Source organism: Caretta caretta, chromosome 25, assembly GCF_965140235.1.
Source record: "Caretta caretta isolate rCarCar2 chromosome 25, rCarCar1.hap1, whole genome shotgun sequence".
In the NCBI taxonomy this organism is placed as follows: Eukaryota; Metazoa; Chordata; order Testudines; family Cheloniidae; genus Caretta; species Caretta caretta.
In genome coordinates this window covers 7109700-7124041 of record NC_134230.1, presented here as the reverse complement: position 1 = coordinate 7124041, position 14342 = coordinate 7109700, and the positions used below count along the sequence as shown (strand labels likewise).

General features: G+C 50.8%; 1 protein-coding gene and 1 long non-coding RNA gene across 4 annotated transcripts in view; both read right to left on the bottom strand.

Moving 5' to 3' along the window:
* LOC142070093 (uncharacterized) overlaps nt 1–14342 on the bottom strand; it is a 270503-nt gene that overhangs the window by 241095 nt on the left and 15066 nt on the right. The window lies entirely within an intron of this gene.
* The window catches only part of TBXA2R (thromboxane A2 receptor), a 47067-nt gene that overhangs the window by 29573 nt on the left and 3152 nt on the right, over nt 1–14342 (bottom strand). Inside the window, exon 1 of one of the 3 annotated variants that reach the window (XM_048831154.2) lies at nt 7695–8102. The exons of 1 other annotated variant lie outside the window; for it this stretch is intronic. The gene's annotated coding sequence lies outside the window, so the exon portion shown is untranslated. Of the gene's footprint in view, nt 1–7694; nt 8103–14342 lie in introns of those variants that run through there. One more of the 3 variants, XM_075123198.1, reaches the window with a different exon arrangement.

The window sequence follows — 14342 nt, the reverse complement described above, 5'->3', positions numbered from 1 at the left end:
AAGCACTTGAGATAACCTGTTGATCGCCCCTCATTCCCAGTATGAGGCAGGAGCCCTCCCCTCACAGACATTCCTGCCTGTGCTTCCTCCCGGTATCCTGCTTTCCCACTTACCTCAGGGCTTTGGTCTCCTTCCCCCGGTGAACCTAGTTTAAAGCCCTCCTCACTAGGTTAGCCAGCCTGCTCGCGAAGATGCTCTTCCCTCTCTTCGTTAAGTGGAGCCCGTCTCTGCCTAGCACTCCTCCTTCTTGGAACACCATCCCATGGTCGAAGAATCCAAAGCCTTCTCTCCGACTCCACCTGCGTAGCCATTCATTGACTTCCACGATTCGACGCTCCCTACCTAGGCCTTTTCCTTCCACGGGGAGGATGGACGAGAACACCACTTGCGCCTCCAACTCCTTTATCCGACACTTGGCACTTGTCGCCATGGAATTTCATTGTGTTGAATTCAGACCAATTATCTAATTTGTCACGGTCATTTTGAATTCTAATCCTGGCCTCCAAAGTACCTCCCAGCTGGGTGTCATCTGCACGGCATACTCTCCACTCCATTATCCAAGTCATTAATGAAAATATTGACTTGTCCCGGACCCAGGACTGACCGCTGCAGGACTCCACTATATACTCCCTCCTCGGCTGAGAGTGAACCATTGATAACTAATCGTTGATTACAGTCTTTCAACCAATTGTGCCCCCATGTTACGGATACTTCTTTTAGCCCATGTTTCCCTAGTTTGCTTATGCGAATATCATGTGGGACTGGGTCAAAAGCCCTATAAAATCCAGATCTAGCACATCTACTGCTTCCCCCCATCCGCTAGGACAGTAACCCTGTTGAAGAAGGAAATTAGGCTGCTCTGTCATGCTGACTATTCCTTATAACTCTGTTATCCTTTAGGTGCTTACAAACTGATGGTTCACTAATTTATTCCAGTATCTTTCCAGATATTGAAGTCAGGCTGACTGGCCTATAATTCCCCGGATTCTCTATGGTCCCCTTTCTAAAAGTAAGTATTGTGTTTGCCCTTCTCCAGTCCTCTGGGACCTCATCTATCCTCCAGGAGTTCTCCAAGTTAATTGCCAATGGTTCTGAGATTGCTTCAGACTAGTTCCTTGAGTAAAGTGAGATGAATTTAATCAGACCATGCCAACTTGAATACATCAAATTTATCTAAATATTCTTTAACCTGTCCTATCCTTATTTTGGCTTGCGTTCCTTCCCCGTTGTTGTTAATATTAATTGTGCTGAGTATCTGGTTACCACTAATCTTTTTAGTGATGACTGAAGCAAAATAGGCATTAAACACTTCAGCGATCTTGATGTCATCAGTTAATAGCTCCCATTCTCCACTAAGGAGAGGACCTGCACTTTCCTTCGTCTTTCTCTTCATTCTAATATATTCAAATAACCTCTTCTCACTGCCTTTTATCTTCCTTGCTAGGTGTGACTTATGTCCCTTAGGCCTTCTCTACACTACAAAACTAGGTTGACTTAATTAAGGTCATTCAATCGGCTGTTGGTGTCCATCCTACTCTCCTCCTGCCGGTGGAGCGCATCCTCACAGGAACACTTGCATTGACTGAAGTGGGGCATTGTGGGGCACTGGCAGCCACTAGAGTCCCCCCATCTATCCTAGGATGACAGCCCCTGCTGCAGCCCTGCTCCAGCTCAATTTCACAGTACAGAGCCTACCAGCAGTGAAATTGACATCCTTGTCCATTTCACACTGCTATTGTCTCTGCTCAGAGCAGCTGCACCCAGACAGCTCTGGGAACCCCCTGCGACCGGCAGCCATGCTTGGAGTGGGGAGCCAGAGGGAAGCAGGCTCCCAGTGGTAAGAGGGGAGCCCAGGCAGCAGCCTGCTGGGAGAAAGTAGCCAGGAGCCTGGGGGGGGGGGGGGCAGCAGGGCTCCCAGAGGACAAAGACATTCTGCCTTTCTTTCTTTTGAATCATAAAATCTATCATGTCATGATCATTTTCACCCAGTGTCCAATCTCTTTTTGAATCTTGTTACATTCTTGTGGCAATGAGTTCCCCAGTTTAATCACACATTGCATGAGACAGTATTTCCTTTGATTGGTTTGGAATTTCCCATCTTTTCATTTCATTGAATGTCCCTTTGTTCTTGTGCTATGATAAGGGAAGGAGAACAGAGGCTCCTAAGCTCCCTTCTTTAGGCCAGGCATTATTTACAGACTTTTATCACACCCCCTCTTATTCGTCTCCTTGCTGGGGTAACATCCCAGCCTTTTCAATTTCTCCTCCAAGGAGGTTTTTCCAAGCTGTTGCTTATTCTCCTCATCCTTGTCTGAACCCCCCTCTAGTTCTGCTATATCCTTGTGGAGCCACAGTGACCAGCATTGCACGCAGCATCCAGGCGAGGCTGCACCATTGATTTACATAAAGGCGTTAGAAAATTCTCTGTATTATTCCCTTATGCAGCCTCACATTGTGCTCGCTATTTTGACTGCAGCTGCACATTGAGCAGGAGTCTCCACTGAGCTGTCGACAATGGCTCCCTTTTCTTGAGCTGACACAGTTAATTTGGACACTGTATGGTGCACGGGTAATTTATTTCCCCCCTGCAATGTGCATTGCTTTGCATTTGTTGACTTTGAATTTCATTTGTAATTAGAATTGCAGAATCATAGAAGATCAGGGTTGGAAGCGACCTCAGGAGGTATCTAGTCCAACGCCCTGCTCAAAGCAGGACCAATCTCCAACTAAATCATCCCAGCCAGGGTTTTGTCAAGCCGGGCCTTAAAAACCTCCCTAGGTAATTGTGTGGCCTGTTTCTGTGCAGGGTTCCTCTCTGAAGTTCCCTCACCATGCTCTCTGGTCCTGACTCACCTAATTTACTGATAGTTCTGGGCAGATTCCAGCCCCCCCCCCCCCCCCGGCTCACCCCCCTTTCCACATCACGAACAAACATGTTGGATACTCCAACCTAGCGCAGAACTCCTGTGACTCCTGCTGTTCACCTCTGGCCATGATAAAAATTCACACGATCCATCGTCTACAGCCAAGCTCTGCGATACAACCGCATTTGCTCCAACCCCTCAGACAGAGACAAACACCTACAAGATCTCTGTCAAGCTTTCTTACAACTACAATACCCACCTGCAGAAGTAAAGAAACAGATTGATAGAGCCAGAAGAGTTCCCAGAAGTTACCTACTACAGGACAGGCCTAACAAAGAAAATAACAGAACGCCACTAGCGGTCACCTTCAGCCCCCAACTAAAACCCCTCCAACGCATTATTAAGGATATACAACCTATCCTGAAGGATGACCCAACACTCTCACAAGTCTTGGGAGACAGGCCAGTCCTTGCCTACAGACAGCCCCGCAACCTGAAGCAAATACTCACCAACAACCACATACCACACAACAGAACCACTAACCCAGGAACTTATCCTTGCAACAAAGCCCGTTGCCAATTGTGCCCACATATCTATTCAGGGGACACCATCACAGGGCCTAATAACATCAGCCACACTATCAGAGGCTCGTTCACCTGCACATCCACCAATGTGATATATGCCATCATGTGCCAGCAATGCCCCTCTGCCATGTACATTGGTCAAACTGGACAGTCTCTACGTAAAAGAATAAATGGACACAAATCAGATGTCAAGAATTATAACATTCATAAACCAGTCGGAGAACACTTCAATCTCTCTGGTCACGCAATCACAGACATGAAGGTCGCTATCTTAAAACAAAAAAACTTCAAATCCAGACTCCAGCGAGAAACTGCTGAATTGGAATTCATTTGCAAATTGGATACTATTAATTTAGGCTTAAATAGAGACTGGGAGTGGCTAAGTCATTATGCAAGGTAGCCTGTTTCCTCTTGTTTTTTCCTACCCCCCCCCCCCCCAGATGTTCTGGTTTAACTTGGATTTAAACTTGGAGAGTGGTCAGTTTAGATGAGCTATTACCAGCAGGAGAGTGAGTTTGTGTGTGTATGGGGGTGGGGGGGATGTGAGAAAACCTGGATCTATGCAGGAAATAGCCCGACTTGATTATGTAAAGAGTTGTCACTTTGGATGGGCTAGCACCAGCAGGAGAGTGAATTTGTGTGGGGGGGTGGAGGGTGAGAAAACCTGGATTTGTGCTGGAAATGGCCCACCTGTTGATCACTTTAGATAAGCTATTACCAGCAGGACAGTGGGGTGGGAGGAGGTATTGTTTCATATTCTCTGTGTGTATATAAAGTCTGCTGCAGTTTCCATGGTACACATCTGATGAAGTGAGCTGTAGCTCACGAAAGCTCATGCTCAAATAAATTGGTTAGTCTCTAAGGTGCCACAAGTACTCCTTTTCTTTTTGCGAATACAGACTAACATGGCTGTTCCTCTGAAACCAGTCTTTTTTTTCTGACTCTGAGCCAATTTTTGACCCGTGACAATATTTTGCCTCTCGCCCCCTGGTGACTTCGCTTCTTTAGCGGTTAAAAAAGATTTCTTTGGAAGTATACATAAATTATGTCAGCTGGTTCTTCTTTACCCACTACTGTACTAACATGGGCAAAGAATTCTAAGATATCAGCGAGACAGTTTTCCTTAGCTGAATCTCTCTTGGTCTGACCCTACCGTGGAATGATCTCCACAGTGTTTTGTCATTCTGTTTTTAACTAGCTTTTCAGCTGAGAGATGAGGCTGACTGGTCTATATGGAGCACCCCAGAGCCTTTTCAAAATACAAGTCCAAGATTTGCTCCCTCCAAGTCTCTGGAACAGCTGATGTTTTTAATAAGTGTTTAGCCATTTTTTTAGCAGCTCAGCTACCTCGTAGCCTAGGTCTGGTCCCGTATTACATTTTAAATGATCAGTTTGCTCCAGCAGCTCTCTCATAGTACCCAGAGAAGATCAATCCCGGGGCAGGAATTCCCATGACATCTCAGCAGTGAAGACTGAGGCAAGGAAATCATTTGGCTTCTCAGCAACGTCCTTATCTCCCTTAATTGCTCCCGTTAATTCCTGGTAATCAAGCGGGCTCACCCAGTCTTTCCCAGTCTTCCTGCTTCTGATAGACTTAAAGGCTTGCTCATGGCTGGTTTTTATACCTTTACCTATTTGCTCTTCAGACTCCATTTTGGCCCCTCTGATTTCCCCCTCTCCTATCGCCTGCGGTACTTTGTGCTCCTGATTATTGGCTTCACGGGGACAGGTTACCAAATCTGGCAGGATTTCTGTTTGCCTGAAACACGCTCTTGATCCTGCCATGTAGCTCTGTTTGGTGGGACACGTGTCTGCTGAGACTCTAGTTGTATTCCTACGTAGCATCCAGGCCACCTCTAGGGATTCGACTCTGTTACTTCCAGCTTTGGGCCCTTCACCCTCTCTCGAGTTCACCGTTTGGCACTTACCTGCCCCAGGGATGTTGACTAATTATATTGCGGTCTCTGGTCCTGAGTGGTTCAGCTACTGTCACTTCTCGAATTAGCTCCTATCAGTTACCTCGGCATCATCAAGCACAGCCTCTCCTCTCACACTTTGGCACTCGCTGCTCCAGGAAGGAATCACTGAAAGTGTCAAGATTTGTTTCTTTCGCCCCGTCCCCTTGGGCTGTGTGACCAGTTCATAGGCGGGTAGCTGAAGTCCCCCATTACTATTGTTTTGCTGGGTTTTGCTGCCTTGTCCCTAGTTTCCTTTCCTTGACTTGGAGCCCGGTCATGCGGCCCCACTGATGGAGTGACACATTCCTACAACTTGGGATTTGTATCCACACAGACGCAACTGGGCAGGCCTCTCCGCTCAGAATTCCACTCTCCCTCGATTCTGCGGACTCTTTATGGCTCAGAACTTCGCCCCCAGCTCTTTGGCTTCCTCCGGCTTGTAACCAGGTATGACCCTAGCCCATTGGTTTTCATAGAAATGCCCGTCTGGAAGAGCTCGCGAGAGGTCATCTCATCCATCCCCACCTGGCGCTGAGGCAGGACCAAGTCAGCTTAAAGCATCCCTCCAGGAGCTTGTCCAACGTGCCCTTAAAAACCTCAGGCAACGGGGATTCTACACCTTGCCTTGATCACCTGGGCAATGCTGAGCTAGCCTGAGCATTTCAACGTTTTTCCTAATATCCAACCTAAATCTCCCTGGCTGCAAACTGACTCAGTTACTTCCTGTATTTGTCATTCTGTCACATCACTGCAATGGTCCGAGTCCATTCCCAGGCATTCCAGGGCCCCAGGGTTTGGTTTTACATTTCTTGCATTTGCACACAGACATGTCTAGGGTTTAGTTTTGACCAGGTGCCAGTTTATATTTAACCCGTTGGTCTGACACCCGCTGAGCTTACAGACTTTTGACCTCTGCATTGGTATATGATCCTGCTCTAGTTCAGGTGTAATTTACACCACACCCACCTTTAATTGGATGCCCAGACACCATTCTGAGGGGTGAGCTCCTCAGCTCCTGCCAGCCTTCCACCAGCTCCTGGGGCAAACATTCCTCCTGAGTGACGTCCTGTGTCAGCAGTCTGGTTCCACTTAGACCACTTAGACTGTGCAACCTTTGGCACGCAGCCCACCAGGGAAATCCTCTGGAGGGCCAGGACAGTTTGTTTACCTGCAGTGTCTGCAGGTTCAGCCAATTGCAGCTCCCACGGGCCGCGGTTCACCGTTCCAGGCTAATGGGGACTGCGGGAAGCAGTGGGCAGCACATCCCTCGACCCGCGCCGCTTCCTGCAGCCCCCATTGGCCTGGAACGGCAAACCACGGCCCGTGGGAGCTGCGATCGGCCGAACTGTCGGACGCTGCGGGTAAGCAAACCATCCCGGCCTGCCAGTGGCTTTCCCCGATGGGCCGCATGCCAAAGGTTGCCAATCCCTGACTTAGACTTAGGTGGAGCCCAGCCCTTCCGCAGAGGCTCTCCCTTCCCAAAAATGTTCCCCAATGCCTGATAAATTTAAGCCCTGTTCGTCAGGAGACTGGCTTCCCCAGCGAGAGAATCAGGGAAGTTAGTCCTGAGGTGAGCCCGCTCCACAATGCCCTCCTAGCCAGGTCAATAAAGAACCCGGAGTCTCTGCTCCTTCACGCCAGCAGCTCTGACCTCCCGATGCTGCCTCTGGGCTCTGAGGTCCCTCAGCTGTTTGCACCAGGTATTTACATAAGCCAGGTGGCCACAAGACAAGCCATGTGCCATGACTAGTCTGCGGCTGGTCTCCACGCTGCACAGTTAGACTGGGCTTTAACCCTGCACAGAGCAGGGCTGGATAACATTTGTGGGCGGTTAGTTATTCAGGTAAAAGGGTTTTATTATTGTTCAGATTTCAATCCCTTAGTCAACCCGACTGTTAATGGAGTCGCCCTCCCTGCCATGCCCGGCCCACACAGTGCAAACGTCCCCATGTTCGCTCCATGTGGGACCCCCCAGGCTGCTCGGAAAGGGCCAGAGCAGCACTGAACACCGGCCTTCTTCACTCCATGCACCCGCTTACATCCTGGACCTGCGCTTGGTCTCCTGAAGCCTGGCGCCAAGGACCCTACTATGAAGACTCGCTTGGAGAGCCCAGCGACACCCATTTGACAGTCAGAGTGTGTCTGCGTGTTTGATTGTTGTTCTGTAACTGCCCCTGCCTCAGTTCCAGCCCTGACAGACAGTGACTGCCCCTGACCCAGCCCATGGTGTCTAGCCCCCAACACAACCCCACAAAGTACGAGGTGCAAGCAAAAGAAAGGACACTTACCAGAAGGCACAGATCCTACTCCGCCCAAACACCCCCGTGCTTGCTGGCTCTGCTGGGACCTCCTGCTGCCTCAGAAACAGCTACCAATGCCAAAGGCTTTAGCTCCTCTCACCTGCTAATGACTGAGCCTCCTGGCGTCTGGTTTCCCAAAGCCTGGGACAAGATGCAGGATCCTAGAGACCTTCTAATATGAAACTAAACCAGGGTTACAGTCAGCGCTTTATTGCTGTTTTTAACTGCTCCCGCAGCAAGTCCAGGGTAAGGTTCAAAAACCGCCGTGGCATTTACCAGAAGGAACTGCCACTCAGTCCGAACTCCTCTGCCTATTCTCACTAGATCTGGGGCCATTCAGACCAGGAGACGTGGTTGACTAGCAGACACGGATTTCCTGGAAGAGCAGAGACTTCAGACTATGTGACTTAACCCAAACAATATATATTAGTTATACATCTGTGTGGGCCTGCCCACAAACTCACAGCATAAGGGGTTTACCAGGTTTCGACAGGGCACTTTGATTTTCCAGTGGTCCCTAAGTTAATAGCACATGGTCAGGGCCAACTGGTTTGAAATCTGCATTTTGGAAAGAATGTAAGAGAGAACAAAGCTCAAACAGAAATGGTTGTTTTTTATGGCAATGGAAATGGTTATTATTCAACAAACAAACCTTCCCCTATGGTATTTACAAGACAAATAGAGAGCCTAAAAGTGAAACTAACCAAACACTAAAGTGAAACTGACAGTTACCTCACCTGAAAATGCAAAACCAAACAGCTTAACCAGTGAGAAGGTAACTGAAATTTTTAAATTTCTGCCCATTTGAATTGCTAGGTGCTCGTACCCTGGGGGGGAGAAATATGTTTACAGCAGCATTATGGGCTTGATTCCGATCTCCCCCACTCCAGCGTAAGCCAAAGCTGTGAAATCTGTGTGATTATAGCTGCGTCTGGCTGCGAGGGAAATCAGGCCCATGCAGTTTAAACAGATCGTGTCCTCTTAAGGCTCTGGGTTTTTGTTTGTTTGGTTTTCTCCACCACAAGCTCACTTCCTGCCCTCAGAGCTTACAAAAGAAAAAAAAGCAGGACCTGAATGTGGAGTTTGTGTCACTCCAGCAGAGAAACTCTGCAGCCCCATCCCTCTTTCCACCAGCCACAGCCCATAAACAGGTCCAGGTTATTGTCATTGCTGATTAGCACCATAGCAGGGACTTTTCTGGGTGCTCCCCACTGCTCAAATTTTCTGGGAAGAGCCTGCGGGAGGAGAGACAGATTGGACATTGCACACTCTTGTCCAGGATCTCCTACTGGGCAGTCGGGGATGGCCCGTGGTCACCCCAAGAATGGAAGCACAGAGACCATGCAATGAGCTGTGGCAGAGATCGGGAAGTTTAGTTCAGGCGTTTACAACGCCTTGTCTACACTAGACAAGGTCCGGTGCTATGGTGCTATCCTGGCAAGCCCTGCCTGTGGAGACGTGGCAAGAGGGCGTCTCTGGCATCACTTATACCAGTTCCTGAACGGAACAAGCGATCCCAGCAAAAGTCCTTTTTGCTGGTGTAACTGGGTCCACACCAGGGCTTTGCCAGCAGGGCTATGTCAGTCACAGGTGGGAATTTTTTTAGCTGGCAAAACGTTTAAGTGTTGACCTGGCCCAAGTCTCCCTCTGCCTACCAGGACCTGCCATTCCCAGCACGGGGAGCCGGGCACACGATAACTCTGCTCCTGCCAGCAGCTACAGAGAGCAGTGAGGTGGCGGCCCTGGGGGTTAGGCGCCCAGGTACAAACCCACCTGTCTCCCGGCTGCATACTCAGTAGCAGCGCAGCCATGGCTCAGGATACCCACCTCGGTACGTGCCCCGGCGGAGATTCAAATCCCATTGTGCTGGGCACTTGTAACTGGAGTCGGCCACCTCCCATGCGCCCAATCATTGCCAAGGGTCACGCTACAGGCAGCCGGCCTCAGTTTCCCTTCTTGGACTGTTTAAATAAAACTTCCCTTGGTCAAATATACCTCTCCTTGGGGACTAGATTTTTAATATAAAATTAACTGCAAATAAGAGTCACAAATCCCAACCCAAATCCATTCCTAAGGCTTCGCAAGACAAGGTTTCCCTTCCTCCTACCCCTACCTCTCTGCCTGGGACAACCCCTGGTCTGAAGCTTCCCCGCAGGAGCTTTTCCTCACCTTGTGAAGACTCTGTACCAACTTCCTGGGCTTCCACCTGCTGCCCATTATGGGCACTCCCTGATCCAACCCAGGTGTGCCTATTTAGTGGTCAGGGCTGGCTAGCTTCAGGCCCTCCACCACCTGGTACAGCACCGCACGAGTACACAGCCCTGCCCCCAAACTGCTGACACTCTAAACAGCCCAGCCAGGTGGAGGCAGGATCCATAGCCCCATTTCACAGACCGGAAACTGAGGCTCCAGAGGCTAAGGGAGTTGCCCAAGGTGACACTGGGAGGTGGAAAACCTGGGCCTGACGCCGAGACCCATGGCAGAGAGGGTCTCGTGCTTCAGAGCAGCCTGCCCCTGGCTCTGGACCAGACAATGACAAGTGGGTCGTGTAACCCTGCGTGGGGTAGGCCAACCCTGCCCCCATGGGAGCCGTCTCACTCCCCTGCTGTACCTCCACACGCCCAAAGAGTGTCATTCCCTGCGCCCTGCTGGCTGCACCATGGCAGATTTCCTCAGCCTGGCTCAGCTCCATGTGGGCCTGAGTCTGGAATGAGAACCAGCTCCCTCCCCGCAGCAGGCTGGATTAGGAGGCAGCTGAGCAGGCCCCGTGGCCCCTTGCAGTGACCTGGGCTAGACCAGAACCGCCCAGACCTGCAGTGCCCCGATGGATCGCGGTGTCCCTCCGGCACTAGCGATTTACATTGGTTAGCCAGCGCTGTATTGCCCTGGGGGCAGCCTCCAGACAGCCCATGCCAAGGGCCTGGCGACACATTCCGAACGACTCTTATTGTGACTTGTAATTGAAAGCTATCGCAAATGCATGTTTCTGCCTGTTTAGCTGGGGTTACTAGGACCCCCTGTCACAGAGTCCCTGAGCGATGCTCTGGAACTGCTCCCCATGAAGCCAGTCAGGACCCTGGGGAAGTCTCCTGTCTGGGAGCAGCCTGTCTGCAGGACACAGCTCACACGGCTTCCACCTTCCTGGGTCTGACCTCGGAGCATTCAGCATCCTCTGCCCCTCTGTGTGCTTCCCACAGCGAGTCCGCCCAGGCAGGGTCCGGGGGGGGGGGGGCAGAGGGTCCTGCCCCCCAACTCCGCAGTCAGACATGACTCTCAGCCAGCCAGTGAAACAGAGGTTTATTAGATGACAGGAACATGGTCTAAAACAGAGCTTGTAGGTGCAGAGAACAGGACCCCTCAGCTGGGTCCATTTTGGGGGGCAGTGAGCCAGACAACCCCGTCTGCACTTCACTCCATGTCTCCAGCCACCCCAAACTGCCTCCCCCTCCAGCCCCTCCTCCTCTGGGCTTTGTCCCTTTCCGGGGCCAGGAGGTCACCTGATCTCTTTGTCTTCAACCCTTTAGCTCTCACCTTGCAGGGGGGAAGGGCCCAGGTCATCAGTTGCCAGGAAACAGGGTGCCGGCCATTCTCTGTGTCCAGACCCCTGCACACACCTGTCCTCCAGGGCTCTGCAATGATCATACACCCTTACCCCACCCCCTAGACACTTAAGAACTGCATAGGGGAAACTGAGGCACCCCCACACTATTCAGAGAAAACATTAAGAACAGTCCCGCTTTGTCACACCCCCCTCTCTGGAACATAATTAAGCCAGCTCGTTGTAATGCGGTCCATGCAAATGGCCAGCAGCGAGAACAAATTAGTTGCAGCTGGGACCTCACAATCCGCCCTAAGCTGTGTTTCATTGCAGGCTGGCAGAGACGATACAAACTGTGCCTGGCTCTTGGTGTCAGATCCATGCCACGGACACGAGGCTTCACCTGCATGGAGCTGATTGCAGGAACAGGGTCCCTGGGAGCAGAGTGTGACCCTCTGGATCCTGGAGTTGCTCAGCAGCCCAGTGCAGCGGTGCGGGTGCTTTGCTGCCAGGGCTTCATGTTTGTCTAACACCAATAAAACACACAGCCAGGGTGAATTTTCAAGGCACTGCAGCTGGCATTAACTCCTTGCACAGGGTGCTGTTGGCATCCCTGGGGGAAAGTGAGCCAGGTTTAGTGCTCGCGCCCTTTGGCTTTTACAGACTCAGGTTTGTTTTATCATCCACCGTGAGGTTTTCTAAATCGCTTTTCTCCCAATAAAGGCGTTGGTCGGGTGCATTGGACACCTCATGCTGCAGTTATACTAGTTCCACTGGCAAGCAGCTGCCAAGGGCATGGGCACCGGCTGACAGAAAAAACTAGAGAGCGAGCGTGAGCATGGGCAGGCGCGCTGCCGGCATCTCTGGTTTCTCTTGTGCCTCATTGTCCCTTGCAATGTTGCTGAGCAGCATGGTGACTTCAGGAGGCTCCATGGGTCTCACGGGACAAAGCATCTTGGGCCAGATTCTGCTCTCGTTTCCATAGGTACAAAACGGGAGCAGGGCCAGTGCACAGCTCCAGGCCAATGCCAGTGTGACCGACAGGAGAATCTGGCCCCTGGCCCTGCAACGGTCCTAGCTAAGGAGCAGCAAGCCAAACCGGGGAGAGGCTGGGCTGGCCCCTTCTCCCAGCTGCCCCAGCTGATGCAGGCCTCTCCCGCACAGTGTGTTCTCCAGGGCTTGGCCAAGCCAGCACCAAGTATACGCCCCGCTTCCTAGAGCTCTCTGTTCCCAGATTATGCAGGTGGTCCTGGGGGGCATTTTCTCCACCACCCCTGGGGAAATGTCTCATGCGCTCCCACCCTGCATGTGTGTTTGGGCCCTGGTGGCTGAGAGGGGTGTGGGACGTGGGCACTCACTATGGGGAGGGAAGGCACTGGCAGGGGTCTCACCAGAGGGGCAGGGGACACCCCCCTTAGCAGTCCTGCTCTGACTTCAATCACCCTGATATCTGCTGGGAGAGCAATACAGCGGTGCACAGACAATCCAGGAAGTTTTTGGAAAGTGTAGGGGACAATTTCCTGGTGCAAGTGCTGGAGGAACCAACTAGGGGCAGAGCTCTTCTTGACCTGCTGCTCACAAACCGGGAAGAATTAGTAGGGGAAGCTAAAGTGGATGGGAACCTGGGAGGCAGTGACCATGAGATGGTCGAGTTCAGGATCCTGACACAGGGGAGAAAGGAGAGCAGCAGAATAGGACCCTGGACTTCAGAAAAGCAGACTTTGACTCCCTCAGGGCAGGATCCCCTGGGAGAATAACATGAGGGGGAAAGGAGTCCAGGAGAGCTGGCTGTATTTTAAAGAATCCTTATTGAGGTTACAGGGACAAACCATCCCGATGTGTAGAAAGAATAGTAAATATGGCAGGCGACCAGCTTGGCTTCACAGTGAAATCCTTGCTGATCTTAAACACAAAAAAGAAGCTTACAAGAAGTGGAAGATTAGACAAAGGACCAGGGAAGAGTATAAAAATATTGCTCGGGCATGCAGGAGTGAAATCAGGAAGGCCAAATCACACCTGGAGTTGCAGCTAGCAAGAGATGTTAAGAGTAACAAGAAGGGTTTCTTCAGGTATGTTAGCAACAAGAAGAAAGTCAAGGAAAGTGTGGGTCCCTTACTGAATGAGGGAGGCAACCTAGTGACAGAGGATGTGGAAAAAGCAAATGTACTCAATGCTTTTTTTACCTCTGTCTTCACGAACAAGGTCAGCTCCCAGACTACTGCACTGGGCAGCACAGCCTGGGGAGGAGGTGACCAGCCCTCTGTGGAGAAAGAAGTGGTTCGGGACTATTTAGAAAAGCTGGATGAGCACAAGTCCATGGGGCCGGATGCGCTGCATCTGAGCGTGCTAAAGGAGTTGGCGGATATGATTGCAGATCCATTGGCCATTATCTTTGAAAACTCACGGCGATCCGGGGAAGTCCCGGACAACTGGAAAAAGGCTAATGTAGTGCCCATCTTTAAAAAAGGGGAAGAAAGAGGATCCTGGGAACTACAGGCCAGTCAGCCTCACCTCAGTCCCTAGAAAAATCATGGAGCAGGTCCTCAAGGAATCAATTCTGAAGCACTTAGAGGAGAGGAAAGTGATCAGGAACAGTCAGCATGGATTCACCAAGGGCAAGTCATGCCTGACTAATCTAGTTGCCTTCTGCGACGAGATAACTGGCTCTGTGGATGAGGGGAAAGCCATGGACGTGTTGTTTCTTGACTTTAGCAAAGCTTTTGACACCATCTCCCACAGTATTCTTGCCAGGAAGTTAAAGAAGTACGGGCTGGATGAATGGACTATAAGGTGGATAGAAAGCTGGCTAGATTGTTGGGCTCAATGGGTAGTGATCAATGGCTCCATGTCTAGTTGGCAGCCGGTATCAAGTGGAGTGCCCCAAGGGTCGGTCCTGGGGCTGGTTTTGTTCAATATCTTCATAAATGATCTGGAGGATGGTGTGGATTGCACCCTCAGCAAGTTTGCAGATGACACTAAACTGGGAGGAGAGGTAGATATGCTGGAGCGTAGGGATAGGATACAGAGGGCCCTAGACAAATTAGAGGATTGGGCCAAAAGAAATCTGATGAGGTTCAACAAGGACAAGTGCAGAGTCC